Source organism: Gallus gallus, chromosome 9, assembly GCF_016699485.2.
Source record: "Gallus gallus isolate bGalGal1 chromosome 9, bGalGal1.mat.broiler.GRCg7b, whole genome shotgun sequence".
Taxonomy (NCBI): domain Eukaryota; kingdom Metazoa; phylum Chordata; class Aves; order Galliformes; family Phasianidae; genus Gallus; species Gallus gallus.
This window is the reverse complement of record NC_052540.1, coordinates 12,647,671-12,662,909: the sequence shown is the minus strand read 5'-3', so window position 1 is coordinate 12,662,909 and position 15,239 is coordinate 12,647,671. Positions and strand designations below refer to the sequence as shown.

The 15,239-nt window shown below is 49.0% G+C and overlaps 1 long non-coding RNA gene across 10 annotated transcripts in view; it reads left to right on the top strand.

Annotated features, from left to right (window-relative positions):
- The window catches only part of LOC101750501, a 53,901-nt gene that overhangs the window by 21,977 nt on the left and 16,685 nt on the right, over nt 1-15,239 (top strand). Inside the window, exon 9 of one of the 10 annotated variants that reach the window (XR_005862227.2) lies at nt 8,590-13,939. The exons of the other annotated variants lie outside the window; for them this stretch is intronic. This is a non-coding gene — a long non-coding RNA (uncharacterized LOC101750501). Of the gene's footprint in view, nt 1-8,589; nt 13,940-15,239 lie in introns of those variants that run through there. 10 annotated transcript variants of the gene reach the window in all.

Here is a 15,239-nt window from a genome sequence, read left to right as displayed (position 1 = left end):
CTGCTGAGCTGCTTTTGTCTGCTCTGGTTTAGTTCTGCTGCCAGATGTAACAGGCGCTGATTTGCCTCCAATGGGCAGAGTTCATTCCTCTGGTTCCTTATTAAGGCACTTCAGTGCAAGCCTCCACCAAGATACCTGGAAAGCTGATCGGTGTTTTCTTGTCCTTGGTGAACAGTGCTCTCCATTTGTGGGCAATAAGTGGAATCTGTGAGCTGAAACAGCATGCACGGCTAGTATGTGGGGAGAGGGAAGTCCAAAAGCACATCGATTCAGAAAACGTGAGCAGCTCTGCAGAAACAAAAGTGGCATTCTCCAGAGTGCACAGGCAGTATCCCTGGCTCTGGCAGCTACCAGCAGCCAAAGGAATTGTGCTTATCCCTTCTGCTTGCCCCCCACTCTGTCCACGCTCCCATGCATTCCATTGCTGGACACATCCAAGTGCCAATGCCAGTGATAGCTCCTGCAGCCCTGTGCTGCCCCTTCTCTGTCAATAGGTAGAGCTGTTCCAGTTCATTTGCTGCTCTCAGTGTTTTTGGATGTTTTCCTTCTGATGACCCCCATTCCCCATGCCCATGGCTGGCCCTGCTGGTGAGCGGGTCAACCCCAGCAGTTTCTCTGCTGACCTCAGGCTGGGGTTGCTCTTAGCCATGCTCCCCTAACTTTGCTTTCCTTCCTGCTCCTCCTAGCCATGCACGCAGTCTGATTTGTTCCAAGTGCCTTCCGTGAAGAAGCAGGAAGGGAAAGGAGGCAGGGTGATGTGTTTTATCCAGTTCTCAGACACAAAGTCAGCAGGTTACTTGGCTGCCCAAGTCCAGTTTCTTGAACTCCCTGGCAGCCCAGGACAGACTGGACATGCCATTTCTTAAGCAGAGCACAATGCCCTTTTATGCAGTGTTCCCAGGCTGGCCATGTTAGGTTTTGTTTCACAAAGCCTCTTTAAATTCAATTTTTCCACCGTGGAATTACGAAGAAAAAGATTTCTTTCTTCCTTCATCAAACCTTAGCCCAGGTTTGTGCATAACAGGTCTGTGGTCCTAGAGCTAGGTTTCAGCTTTGCAAATAAACCTGTAACCTCGGCATCCCAGGCATTTTGTAATCAAATTTGTGCATAACAAAGACACTGCAATTTCAGGCCTAGAGAGAAAAGATGGGGCTGGGAGGCCAGAGGATTACCTTCTATTCCAGCATCGTCTGCAAGCTGTGTGTAGAAAATTACTTCATTGCTCTGTTTGCAGCTTCCTTGTTTGTCAAGTGGCACCAAGCAGTTGAGAGATCTCTCAGGAATGGTGTAAACCTCTCCCCACATTTCCAGAGTGCCTGAGGTCCTTTCATAAAGAGGATGAGAGAAGTGAGTGGGGCGGAGGGAGTTTCCTCTGGAAAGGGGAATCCAGAATGAGAAACACATTCAGCCACTGCGAACAGCAAAAACACATACGCTTTGACTGCAGGAGCCAGACCATGCGTGCCTCACATGTGCAGCTGCCCAGATTTATGGCCTGTTATCCTCCTGGCAATTACTGGATTGTACCGTGGGGATCTGCATGGGCGATGTGCAGGTTGCCCACACAGCCTGGCCTTCTGAGAAATGACACGGCGTGCGCCATGTGCTGCGGCCAGCAGCAGCTGTGCTGGAAAACCACTGTGGAGGAAATCACAAGTTAGTGAGTCACCGAGACCACTGCCAGCCTGTCAGGAGACTCTCCATAACTCAGCTTTCATGTGCTTGTGCTTCTGCTCAAAAGCAGGCTCAGATGCCACCTTGAACAGCAGAACAGGCGCTAGCAGGTGGGAAGAAGGACCTGGTTTTCATTCTCCGATCCCAAGCTTAGGTGAGTGCTGCAAAGTGAGCAGGCTCCCAGAAAGGCTGTGGCACAGCCAGCACACCCCTGAAAGTCAGCAGAGATGCTGCACATGCCCCTAACTTTGGCCGGTGCTGCCTGGGACGTGGCTGGGAGCCGCACCACTGCCCCGGCACTTCTGGCCCAATATCAATACTGAGGTCCTCCCAGAGCTGTTTATAGCTCAAGTCCAGCTGTGAGATCCAAGTGATTCAGGCTTTATCTGTGCGCAGGGAGATCACTTGCAGCTGCTCTGGCCCAAGAGCACACTCCTGTGCTTAGGACTTGCTTGCGTTTACGTCGTTTGCATCAACGAGAAGGGGGAGAAAAGCTGTTGATACAGGTTTGTTAAGCAGGCAGCATAAAATGCAGGCTCTTATACAACCAAACAAACCCCTGGGGAAAAGGCAGTGTTGTGCTGTGGGTCACAGATCTGGGGCTGCTTCCTGGGCCCCCCCCGGGGCCACCCCTGCCTGCCCCCAGCCCACAGCTTTAAATGCCTCTCTTCCCTAATCCCAAACAAGTGGGAGCAGGATGCAGAGCAAACCAGTTCCAAACGCATGTGCTGGGGGTTCTTGGCTGGGTCTTGTTCTCCTTAAAGCCAGAGGCAAAATCCACAGGAGACGGAGGTGCTAAGATACTCTCTGGCTGAGTATCAGATGCTATTTTCCTTGGAAATGCGAGGGGGTCCATGAGGTGCAATTCTGTCAGTGAGCGAGGCCAGGTATTCTCAACTTCAAAACAGACAAGAAAGTAGGAGCGTTTACTATGGAAACATAGTTGGATAAAGACTACGTTTGGGATTTGTGCATATAAATGCTTTTACTGCTTTCTTTAACAAAAAAACGGAGCAATAATTCTTGCTTCGGGACTAGAAGATTTTCAAGCAATGAAAATACTCCCTTAAAATCTCCATTTTAAAAGCAGCCTGTTCTGAGCTGAGTTTTTGGATGACTTCTCACCACATTTTTTCAGCCGGGTCTGCACAGCACATGTTCCCTCGCAGCGGCAGGCGGAGTGCAGGCGCTCAGGGCTCCCTGCTCTGCCCAGCACTGCCGTCTCCATCTCCAGACGTGCTCCCACCCGGAGCAGAGCTGCACGCTGTGCTCGCCTTCAGGGGGAGAACCCCTGCGCTCTGCCTCTGGGCCGGTGACAAGCTCCGGCAGATCACAGTGCCGGGAGAGGTGCTTGGGAGGCAGCTTGACAGCAAGGCAAATCCTTAGCTAGCAATAATGCATTCTTGCGTTTTTGTTCTTTGATCAACCGCTCTTTGCATTGACACTTGGACTTAACTTGCTTTAACTTCCACGTGCAAACTAGCTCAGAGCAGACATGTCCCTCGGACTGTTTAAGGATGCTTCCAGATGAGTGTTGGTGTGTCGTGATGAGGCAAATCCCCCATTCTCTAGCAGGGCAGCGGTGTGCTTGCCTTAGCTCCTCAGCACCCTGTCTGCAGGAAGGCCCAAAGCTGCCCACAACAGTGCAGAATCCCAGCTTGAGCACTCAGGTGTGAAATGTTTGCTCTCTTCTTGGGCACAGCAATGGGCAAACTTCCCTAGCGGTGTCCAGAATGCTCATGAAGTATAAAGTGATATGTTCTCTCAGCTGCAGGAGCGATGCTGGGTGGCACTGAGGTCGTAGTTTGAAGGAGCAGCATGGCTCATGCTGATAGCAGCCGAAACTGTTCATGAACTGGGACTGCATTCCGGGGGTAATCTGGGAGGGAAAGAGACAGAGAATGAATGCAAAAAAAAGCCAGAGTCTAGCAGATGGATTTCGAATTGAAAAAGTTCCCTGCCTTGTTTGGAGCTAGTGCTCCACCATGGAATTTGCTATTTCTGAATGAATGAATGAGTTTGCTATTTTTAAAAAATATGTAAGTGAAAACAAGTTCTTTTCTCTGGGATTAAAGCAAATGTTCTGTTTGACCAGGTGTGGTTGAGGCTTTCTTACTTCAGTTTGATGCCTTGTTTTGGAAAGGGGAGAGGAAGAGGGAACGTTAAAAACACTGATGCTCAATCCAGAAGAAAGGAATGTTTTCCAAGCTAAAAAATGACTGTTTCCCATCAGTCCCAGCTCTGACCTCTGATCAGACACAGGGATGTAGGACTCCTGTACACGCAGTTGCTGGAAAGGGAGCTGGCTGCTACATGTGATCTCTGTGGCAGTCTCACCATAGCCCACATTGAGCCTTGAAGCATCTCCCAGTGCTGTGTAGCCATCATTATCGTGCGCACAGCTCTGCCTGCCTGGGAGTTGTGCTGTTCCTGCAAATCAGGGCTCCCTCTCTGCAATCTTGTGCTGCTCAGAAGTGCCACCGACTGCTCGGGGGTGGCCACCCGTCAGCAGAGGCGGAATCTGGAAACATACCCAGGAAGCAAGCTGTTCTCTGTGTGGGTTTGGTGGAAGCTGGGTGCCCTGGCACCCCGAGTCCTCCTCCTGTGTGGCTGCAGCCAGCAGCACAGGTGATGCCAGTTAAGCACATGACTTCTTGGTGTGAGTTAGGCTTGATCTTCTTACTGAATGCTTACACAGATGTCCTCTGGGTCTCGTGAACACGTGTCTTCAATTAATTTTCATCAGCAGAGCTGAAGTTAAGCACTTTTCCAGTTGGAAAATGAGATGTTTGATATACTCCAAAGTGGCAGATTTTCAGCCCTGCGCCCATTCAGACTCTTGAGGGCAAACTTTCCGGTGTGCTGAGAGGTGGCTGCTGGGATGGCCAGCGTGGGGCTGTTTGCATTTAGCACCCAGTGGGCAGAACATGATGGGAAATGTGCATCCTGCTGTAAGATTGCTCTCTTGGAGCATCTTTGCCTGAAAACTGGCTTGACACAACTATCTGAAAAGAAGAATTTCTCACTAAAAAGATGCTTTGAAAATGAATGGAGCTATGTGCCTCACACCTTGAGCCAGGCACTGTCACTAATTGGAGTGGGGTCTGTGGTGGTAGGCTACCTCACCTCCTTATTTTCTGAGGCTTCTTTCCCTTTCCAAAAAGGCTGAACTGTGCTCCCAGCTGGGAGATGTTTGCAGGAGGAAGTAATACCCCTATTCTAGGAGGGGAGAGGGTGTGGAAGTAAGATTAGGACATTTTTTGCCTAAAACATAACAAAACAACAAACCAGCAACAGATTCAGGGCACCGTGTTTTTACCAGAAGTGCCGAATTCTGGAAGGATTTGCTCCCACACCATCTCTAGGATTGTATCTCTCTCCTTCAAGCTAGAAATCAACACAAGGTCTGGGGACTGTGGTTTAAATGACAACAAAGGCAGAAGACCAGTGGTGATCTGGTGAAAATATAAGCAGCCTAAATCTCTCTCCAGCGTACATAGAGACAGTGTTAGCAACGAGTAGATAGGAAATGACCCCTCATCGCTCCCACTGTAATTTTTACTGTTGGAAATCACTGAGATCCACGTGGGCAGGTTAGATTTGCATGGCTGCTACTGCTCATTGCTGTCGTTGCTCTGATTTCTAATGGCCATTCCTGAGGCACTGGATTCCCTTCAGCAGGGCAGACAGGAGGGTTTACAAATTAGGAATTAAGAACAAGAAAGCCCAGGCTGGCAGCCTGTTAATCAGCCTCTTTAAGCTGAAATAGGCAAGTTGCACAGAAGTCAAAATAGCCTCGATGATTTGAAATCTGTGCTCGTTCCAAACACATCAAATCCGTATTTGATTTTCTTCCGTTTACCTGAAGAATAGGAATCTTGCTCTCTGTTTTCCTCCAAGCAGGCCATGTAAGATGCTGTCCCTGGGCTCTCCTGTGTGATGGTGTGGCTTTACTCCCCAGAGCTGCCTGGCAAAGCTGGAGCTGGTGGGGATCAAAGCCAAAGCTGCTCCTTCACAACTTTCTTCATACAAATTTTCTTCTCCTTTCTTTTTTTTTCCACAATCAGAGACTTGATTCCCCTTTTGTTCCTATTCAGGCTCGGGATCAAACAGCCAGGTATCTGCTGTGGTTATTTTTTAATCACTTCAGTGATTTCATAATTTGTAGTGGGTGGAGAGAGAAGATGGAAATGTAAATAATGACAATGCCAAGAAATGACACCATTTCTTTAATTGAAGCATAGTTGGGACAGCCTGTTCTTCCCTCTTCTTTCCTTTTTTTTCAATCTTGAGAAAATAATCATTGCACTAGTAGCCAGTGTATGCTGGCAAAACATTTAAGTGCCTGTAAATGTGAATCACATCTCTTCCTTTTCTTTTAGGAAGTCCACTGATTAAGGCTTTTTCATCAGAAAATGCAAACAAACTGTTGCAAAGCCCTTATCCCTGTAGAGCAGGTAGAGCTGCAGGTGTGTGCTGGATGGGTAAGCAGAGGTGGGGAGTTTGGGCAGCTTTTCCAGTGGGACGCAGGGACTGACAAACCTGGATCATATTTTCCACTCAAATTCCATTCATTTCTTCCAAAGACATCTTATCTAGGGGTGAATTACTGCCAGAGCCTCAGGCACTCGATCAGAGGTATGGTCTCATACCAGACTCGCCCTCTCTGGGCTGCACACTGCCAGGAAATGCCCACGCGGGGCCTTTTCCCCTTAAATATATCTACAAATTCAGCCGTGTTTGTGAAATAAGGAGACGGGATGAGAAAGCTCTGTGAGCTGAGGCTCATCTCAGGACATGTGCAGCAGCCACAGCAGTGCCAAATGTGAGTGTCCCACTCACCCTGTCCAGGTAACCAACGCAGGTACTTGAGGCCCTCCCAGTCTTTGTGAGTCAGTAGGGCTGGGTGTGGGAGGCTGGCATGGGACAAAGAGCACCTGGGCCGTGTGCAGGATGCAGTCCCAAAGCAGTGCTGCTGGCTTTGGTTGCAAAGTTGTGCTTCTGTGCCATGGGGAGCCTGAGCTCACCGTGAAGTCTCATTTTTCTGTCAACGTGAAAGTTACACGTATCTTTGGGTTACATACCAGCACCAGGCCAAAAGATTATGTGCAAGCTCACCCACACTGCTTGTTTCCAAAGAGCAGGGGCTCAGCATGCCAGCCGTCTCTGGGAAGAGCCCCTTCTGCAAAGAGTGATGGATGGTGGGAATTTAGGCTGTCATTGTGCTTCCCTTATTTAAATTTAAATGCTCACTAAATGTTGTCTCATTACAGAGAGGTCACTTTAATGTACACACCATACACTGTCACCTTGCTTTGCATTTTCTTGCGTAAAAGTTAAAAACTTCAGGCAGAAAAGTGGATGCATCCAAACGTGGCATATAATTCCCCTTATCTGCATGCCATGCTCAAAACAAATGCACTAATGTATTCTATGTTTCGTGGTTCTGAGCTGCCCTGGGGATAATCAAATGCACCTGCATGAGATAAGGCCACTGGCACTCCGTTTCCACCCTTCTCCATTCTAGCTGCAAGTTTCGCTGCAGCCACGTTCACCAGTTTATTGCGCTCTTAGTTTCATCGCTGTTTCCTCAAAGATTGCTTTTCCATACGGATAGATTAAGTATAAGGTGTTTTTTTTTTTTTTTTTTTAAAGCCAAATGCTCTGGAGAAATATGACTGACTGGAAAACCCAGCAGAGATAGATGCAGTGCTGTGAGTGAGAAGCAGCGCGGGGAGGTGCGCTGAGGTGCCTGCTGCTCCCCGCACCACCTGTCCCAGCCCTAATCAAGTTCTTGTATCAGCCTGTGTCCTGTGGCCCCCTGGCTGCTTTCAATGAGGGGAAATTTGCAGACAAATTCCTGCCAGCAGGACACTGCACGGTGGGATAAAGATCCCTGCAGCCCCACGCGGGCCTGGGGCCGGCATCTCAGCATCCCCGTCAGAACATGAAATAGGGCTGAGCTCCCAGCGGCTCTGCAGGCCGAGCGACCAAGGCAAACAAGTGTGTAAGTGGTCCCATATGCTGGGGGTGCCTCGGGAGGACATAAATTGTGCTTTGTGCTCCCGGTCGTGGCACTTTGCCCTGCTCCAGAATTGCTCTCTTCTCGTGTTTATTTGGAGGGGAGCTGCTTCCCAGAAGCCGTGCAGCCCCAAGCATGGGGCCATCCCCAGCTGTTCACCTGGAGAGTATCTGAGCTACCCCAGCACAGGGGATAGGGGAGAGGTTTGGGGCATCGCTCAGTCCTTGCAGCGGCCGTTCCTTTAGCTGCTCCCCATCTCCAAATGAAGACTGTAAGTGCAGGATAAACAAAGGATCTGTTCATACGAAGCAAGTTTTGGAGGCAGAAAGGACTGAAAGGCTCAAGATACGGCAAGGCTTAATGCCGTAAATCTGATTAATCTACCTTGTGACAATCGTAACAAAACAGTGAGGCCCGGAGCCCGGCTGCAGCCTGACCTTTAGCTCGTGCTGAAAGGCAGCACAACGGGGCCCGGGGCTGCTCAGGGGAATGCCCCGGCCTTTTGCTGCTACCTGCTGCTTCCAACAATGCCGCCGAACACAGCTCTCGGGGCGATGAAAAACGCCTTCCTAACGAAGGCCCCTTTTTCTCCTGGAGCTGGATGGGGCCCGCCCCAGGGCCTTGGGCTGGGGCTGAGCCAGCAGTGCTCTTGGTGTCTGAACGGGCACGGGGCAGCCGGCCCCTCTGTCACTGTTGTCAGCTTGCAGGGACCCTTGTCTGAGCTGCCCAGCATGGCGCAGAGCTGGAACGTCCCCTGTGCATCCCCTGAGAAGCACCTTCCTTGGTGACCCAGAGAGCACAGGAGCCGGCTGGTACCGCAGGCTGAGCTGTAGTTTGTTGTGCTTCTCTGGTGTTATGGTGAATCACTGAATGCTCCATGTCTTCATCCTAGAGATGCTTGTGCTTGTGAGAAGTGCCGCGAGGAAAGGTTCCCCTGTGTTCTGTGCTCGCTGGAGGGGGATCACTGAGATCTGATGGACACTGAATTCACTTCTTGACTTCTGCATGCAGACCCAAACCCTGTCCTTTGGCCGTGCTGGAGGCAAGCACTCATGTCAGGAGGTGCTGCCTGCTTTCACCTGTGGTCTGCCCACCCTACTGGGCAGGACTAACCACGTGGAAGAGTCCTTTAAAGCCTGCCTCTAACTGCATTGGCTGGTATCTCCTGATATGCATCAAAAGTAGTTAATAAAGGTATTTTGTCTGGGATATCAGCTGCAGTTCTTGGTTGGTGAGACCTAATTGCTGACTAAAGCTTCAAACTTTGAGTCAGTTTGGGGACAGAGATTGATTGGGGTCACCAGGTTATTCAGAATAAAATCCCAGCCCTTATCTCTGAAATGCAGTGTCCAATTGATTTTCTCTGGGCCATTACACAGCGCACAGTGCTGAAGAGCCCAGGCAGGGAGTGACCAAGTATCCCGCTTCTCAGAATCCTCTCAAAGTGAATCCTGTGCCTCTCTGAGGGCTCTTTGGAAGCATGGCTCTTCCTGGTAAGGACAGAGGGACTGACAAGGAAACCAGTGGGGCTGAGTCTCAGTCATTTTCCAAACTTGAGCTGTATCCAGAAGCGTTGCTACCTGCAGGACTGCATTTGCAAGGCACCCAGCCCCATAGGGCTATGGTTAAAAATGCCAACTGTTGCTCAGACATATCAAGCATTTCCATGCAAATTACTGAATTCCATTAATTCCAGCATTCCGGTCTGCAAAACTGGGAAAAAGTTTCAGTCTGTGAGCAGAGGTGGCAGAGATGGAATGAGTGCGGTGGAATGTACTTAACAGGAAAATAAGTTGATGAGAGCTCTTTGCACCAAAGCTGTGGCTCATGCTGATTACTCACCAACTCCCAGACAGCTAGGATTTGCCAATCAAATCATTTTTAACCACATGTGCCAACACCAGCCCTGGCTGCCCTCTCCCACACCACCCAGGGTTTTGTCATCTATGGGGAGAGCTTCCTTTGGTGTCTCAGCTACCTCCCACTGCTGAAACCTGGGGGCATCCTGGCATCCTACTCTGATAGAGAAGTCATCCCCCTCTCCCCTACCTCCCATTGGGGCAGCCTCCATGGGGGTTTGATGCAGACTGGGGCTGGGAAAGGCTGGAACCCCCCCCACCCAGTGCGTTTTGTTCTGCAGCCCCTAATCCGTCCTTGTGTGCTTCTTGCTTTTATGGTCTTCCGTGCACTTCACTTTTGGAAAAAGCAGCTTTCCCTCGTGCCTCCATTGATTTACCAGCTCCAGGGTCTGGCTGTTGCCCTGGGTAATTGGCAGCAATGACATATTCGGGCTGAACTTTATTGTATGCATTAGGAAAAGTCAGCAAACAGAGTTGAGTGTGCTGTCAAGTATTGCCTTTGACTTTCTATTGCAGCCGTTTGGGGTCTGTTTTGTCCTTGGACTGAGAAGGCTTGTATTCTGGTGGGGGCTTTGTCTGAGATACTGGAGGTTAGTCTGAGGAGGGATGTCTGAGAGACCCTGCTAATCCCTTTTTACTTTTTGAACAAGAAAGTCAAGTGTTTTTTATAATAATAATAATTTGAGCTAATAAGTAACATGCTGGCTGGAGCTGCAGCTGCCTGGGGTGGAGCAGATTTGTTTTCTCCATCTAATTAGGAAGCCTTAGCTAACGTCACACAGGTCTCCATTTGCAGTCTTTCTGGAGAGGTTTGGTGTCCTGCAGCTCAATCTAGGCTCGTGGTGCAGGTACCAGTACTGCCTTGCACGAGCCCAAAGCTTCATCCACTCTCTCTGTTCAGGTCCCGCCCTTGCTGGGCACGATGAGGGGGATGAGGCTCTGCTGTGGCCCTGAGGCAGGACCCCCACCCCGGAACCAGCCCCAGGGCAGCTGGCAAGGGCAGGCTCCTCTTTCTGTGGGTAGAAATGATTGTTTCATTATTCCTTTAATTCCTCCTCGCTGCATTTCTGCTTCATCAAAATGCATTAGCAAGCTAAATCTCCGTCAGGTAGGTACGTTGCACTTCCTCTCTGGGGTAACCACTCTTTGAGTCTGTGGGAACATTCAAAGAGTGGTACTAAGTGAAAAATCATACAGCCAGGGAAGGCAAATTCCCCTAACTGTGTCCATTAACAATATTGTGCATCATCTAAATGAAAGAAAAGCTTATAGGCGTAATAGTTTCCTCCTCGCTGATGGGCGCTGCTCAGTGCCAGCTCAGACGATGAAGCCCAACCTGTTCTGCTCCTGCTCCTCTTTGATGGCTGTTTTGCCAGCGCTTTAGGAAAGTGTTCAAATTCCCATAAAATTGATTTTCGGTGGGAGTTGAAGGAAAAAGATATTTTCTGTTGAGTGATTTTTTCAATAAGATTAACTTCACGAGACCTCAACTTTGGCCCTAAGTGGCCTAGACAATGCCTCCCTTTTATGAAGGTGATGCAGCTATCTATAATTAGCCACGGCTAGTTAATAACTCATCTGTTAATGTCCGAGCCCACAAATGGAAGGGTTCAATGTACAAGGAACCAAGGTTAGGCCAACGAGGATAAAATCATGTCTATTTAAGTTTAATGAATTCCATTTCCATTGTTGCTGCATTTTATTTGGACAGTCAGATGGATAGCTGAGCGCTGGGCCCGCTTTCCAAAGGGCTCTGCTTGCCTGCAGCTCAGGAGTTCCCTTTCTCTCCATTAGCCTCACTGGCAAGAACATAATTGTGGAAAATGGTGAACAAAATTCAGCACTCGGGCTTAAGTGCCAAATTGTTCGCAGGCCTATTGGTTATAGCTTGTTTAAACTTCATCTGACTGCTTTTTGTAACATGGGAAGCAGCTGAACAACAACAAAACCCTACTGAACACGGTCCTAACAGCCTTGTTAAGAGACGCAGTGCCCTGCCTATTGCTGCCTTTCAGACATAAGGCCAAGGTCGTAGCACTGGTGCATCTCGGCCCTTGGTTGAGCGATGACATCCATTCTGATCATCAGTTTCTTGAACTATCTGAAACTATTGCCTTCAAAATGAACGTTTAGCTTAGATAGCATTTTAAATGTTTATATTTTTGACCATGATGTTTTTAAACTACGGTCCTATTTGTGTTACAGCCATCTGACACCTGAAGTATGCCTTTCCCATTTTAAAAACTGAAAGAGAAATTACATTTCAGATTGTACCCAAACTGACCCTTCCCCCAAAACTTTCTGCTTCGGCGTTTTGTTGAAAAATTCCCACTCGGCTTTAGTCATGGGAAGGAATTTTCTCCTTAATGTTGTTTTGGTAAGAAAAAAATAAATCTTTGTTTGCATGACTAGGTCTCAGTCATGAAAAACTGACCCCAAGAAACGCAGCTCAGAGTTTCCTCTGACTGCAGAGGATCACAGCGGTGAGATGAGAAATTTGAGAAGATGCATGCTTGAGCTGAGTGGGATACAGGGGACCTGGGGGAGAAGGAACCCCTTGGAAGGGCCTTGTGTCTTGTATGTGTGTTGTTTAATGTTGAGCACTTGAACCATGTGAGACCCCGCGCACCAGTGCTGTTTGCATGCTGCCCGCATGCCCACGTGCCCTGTGACGCTGCTGAGCAGGAGCTTTCCAAAACAAAACCTCTCCCAGCAGGAGCCAAGACTGCCTCCTCTGTACTGGCAGTTTGGGGTTCCCTGTGAAGAACGTGCCACGCTTGTCCCATGTCCCCAATGTCCAACCCATCCCCAAGCCAGGCAGGCGCTTATCAACAGTTTGGATGATTCCTTGGTATTACTCCAGAGCTCTTGGGCTTGTAAAGCCAGACAGGAAATCTTGTAGAAATGGTTTTTCCTGTCCGAAATGCAGCCAGGCCATTTCTGAGGGCTACCTGGAAGTAGCTGGAAGACAATCTTGGCAGGAAAATTCCCACAGCTTGAGCCCTGGATAGGAACTGGAAGTTGGGCAAAGATCAAACCTGGCCTTCTCAAATCTTAGGAAGTTCTGGGGTATGCAACAGAGCATAAGTATGCAACAGAAGCACAAGCACTGCCCCTCTGCTTTCAGCTAGCTTTTCCAGTGAACCTGAGTGACAGAGTAACCCAGCTCCCCTTATAACAGGGACATGAGCCTGAGCCCAACTCACCTCCTCTGGAACCCCCCCATGACCCTGGGCTTGGCCACTCCTGCCTTTCCTATTCCTGCGGGAAACCAGTTTAATTTCCTCATGTAATTGTGCTTCCTCCATCCTGAACGCAGGCTTTTCAGCAGTTTGTTGTTCAGCTTCCCTTTCAGCCCCTCTCTCTGGATGTGAAGGTTTGTCTTTTTGCCCAATAAAACCAAAGCAGCCTTCAAACTGCTCCCCAAACTCCTGCCTATGGGCTGACAGCAAGAGGTAAATCTTGTTCCAATCAGTCAGCCCTATGGAGCTTGCTGGTTGTTGCTGGCTTTCCCGTTGGAAAATGTTGCATGACTGATGAACAAAAGTCTTGGAGGTTTCAGCCGTTTGGCTCCAGTACCATACCAAGCACGCAAAATCACCCACTGCACTAAGTCCAACCTAAGCAAAGCAAACTGCAGCCTCCATGATTAATATCTGAAGCCACAGAGAGGAAGGAAAAAACAAGAGTTCCGACCTGAATGGTATCTGAACTTGAAAAACGCCCAGCATTCAGCCTTCAAGAGCACTTTTGAAGCCGCCTGTAGAGAAAATAATTAAAGAGATGAAAGATACAGTGACTGATAGTAATAAATCACATGCGGCTGTCTTTGCCCTCTCAGCAAACGTAAATCACTTTTGCCTTTAAAATATGGCAGCAAGCATTCTTCCCAGATTGCTTTGAATTTATTAGACAAGGTCATTAGAAATGTATTAGGGCAAAATCTGAATTTATTAACTGAGTTACTTAATAGCTTAATTGCTCAGCTAGCGCCAGCTCTGCGCTGCCTGGTTGGGAGCAGGAGGGAAGTGGGAAGGTGTGTCACCCATCACCGCGCCCCGCTGCCCGGCCCCGCAGAGACCCCGTGTGCTCCACGGGGTCTGGTTTGACAGTTCCTAATTAGCAGCAGGCAGATGTGTTTGTCTCCACAGTAATTGGCTTAACGTGTGCCAGGGTGTCTTTTGAGGAGGAAAAATTTTGCAGGGGCTGCAGCTGGACCATACCAGAGCTTGACATGGGCTTTTGTGTGCTTGAGACTGTAGGGGTGGTCGTGAAGAATCAGAGAATCATAGAACCGTTTGAGTTGGAAGGGACCCTTAAAGGCCATCTGGTCCAACCCCATGCAGTGAACGGGGACACCTACAGCTCCATCAGGTGCTCAGAGCCCCGTCCAGCCTGACCTTGGCTGCCTTCATGGTTGGGGCACCCACCACCTCTCTGGGCAACCTGTGCCAGTGCCACCCTTATTGTAAAGAGCTTCTTCCTTACATCTAGTCTAAATCTAATCTAGTCTAAATGGAACCATTTCTTCTTGTCCTATCACAACAGACCCTGCTCAAGAGTCTGTCCACTTCTTTCTTATAGTCCCCCATTGGATATTGGAGGACCAGGCACATTCAGCTCTGCTTTTATCCCTGCCAGCAGCACGCATGTCCCTGCACTGTAGAGTTGTCTTCTATGGACTGAAAAGTTTGAATTCATCTGAATTAGTGTGTGTGCACATAGGAGGCTGTGCTAAAAGTCTATGAAACTGAGTCCAAAACTGCTCTGCAAGGAGCCCTCATTGCATCGTTGTGCTCCTGTCCCCACTGGGGCCATCCACCAGGATAGGCATTTCTTGAGGTAGCCAAACCCAGCACAAACACTGCACCTCCAAGTAGGAGCAGGGAACAAACACAGCAAGGCTGAGTCCCAAGGCTTTTGCAGGGATGGCACCACCGAGATTTTGGGTTCACAGACCATTGGAGGGTGAGGACAGGGCATGCAGCACCCATCCATGGGTGCCCAGGACAAGTACCCCAGGTGTTAACGCAAGAAAGAGTGAAGATGACTCCTGCTGAAATCACTGGGTACTTTGCACTGTAGCAGATGCCATTAGACCCCCAGATGTTTCACTGAGGCGTGCTTTCTCTTTCTCCCCGATGATAGGTAGCTCCAGAGTAGGGAAGAACGCGAGAGGAGAAAACACGAAGTTAATGACTGCAGTGACAAACTTTATTGCAGCAACTTTATGGTGGGAAAAATGTCTCGCGCTCTTTGCTGCACAACAATGTCCCGAGAGACATGATGTCATCGCGTCTTAAAAGGTGTTTGAGTTGGAAAATCTTTTCTGTGGTGTTTTAAGGAGCTGTTTAAATGATTAATAAGGTTTATGCGTGTGATTTATTATCTCAGAATAGAAATGTACAGTAGGTATAAAATGTATTTGAAAGGGATGGCTGTGTTTATTAATGGTACAGGTGTTATATTCCCAGACATGTATCAAAATAAACATGCTTAGCTGGAAGAGAGGCATGAGGCATCTGGCCGCACATCTGCCTGCACGTGCCCTGACAGTTTGTGGCAGGAGGAAGGAGTGGGAGGGCAGAATGTTGGTTTGGACCAGCATCACGAACTCATGCAAACACGAGATTTCACCTGCGCTTCCCGCTCACTGGAGTATCACCCAGAGCGTATTCAGCGT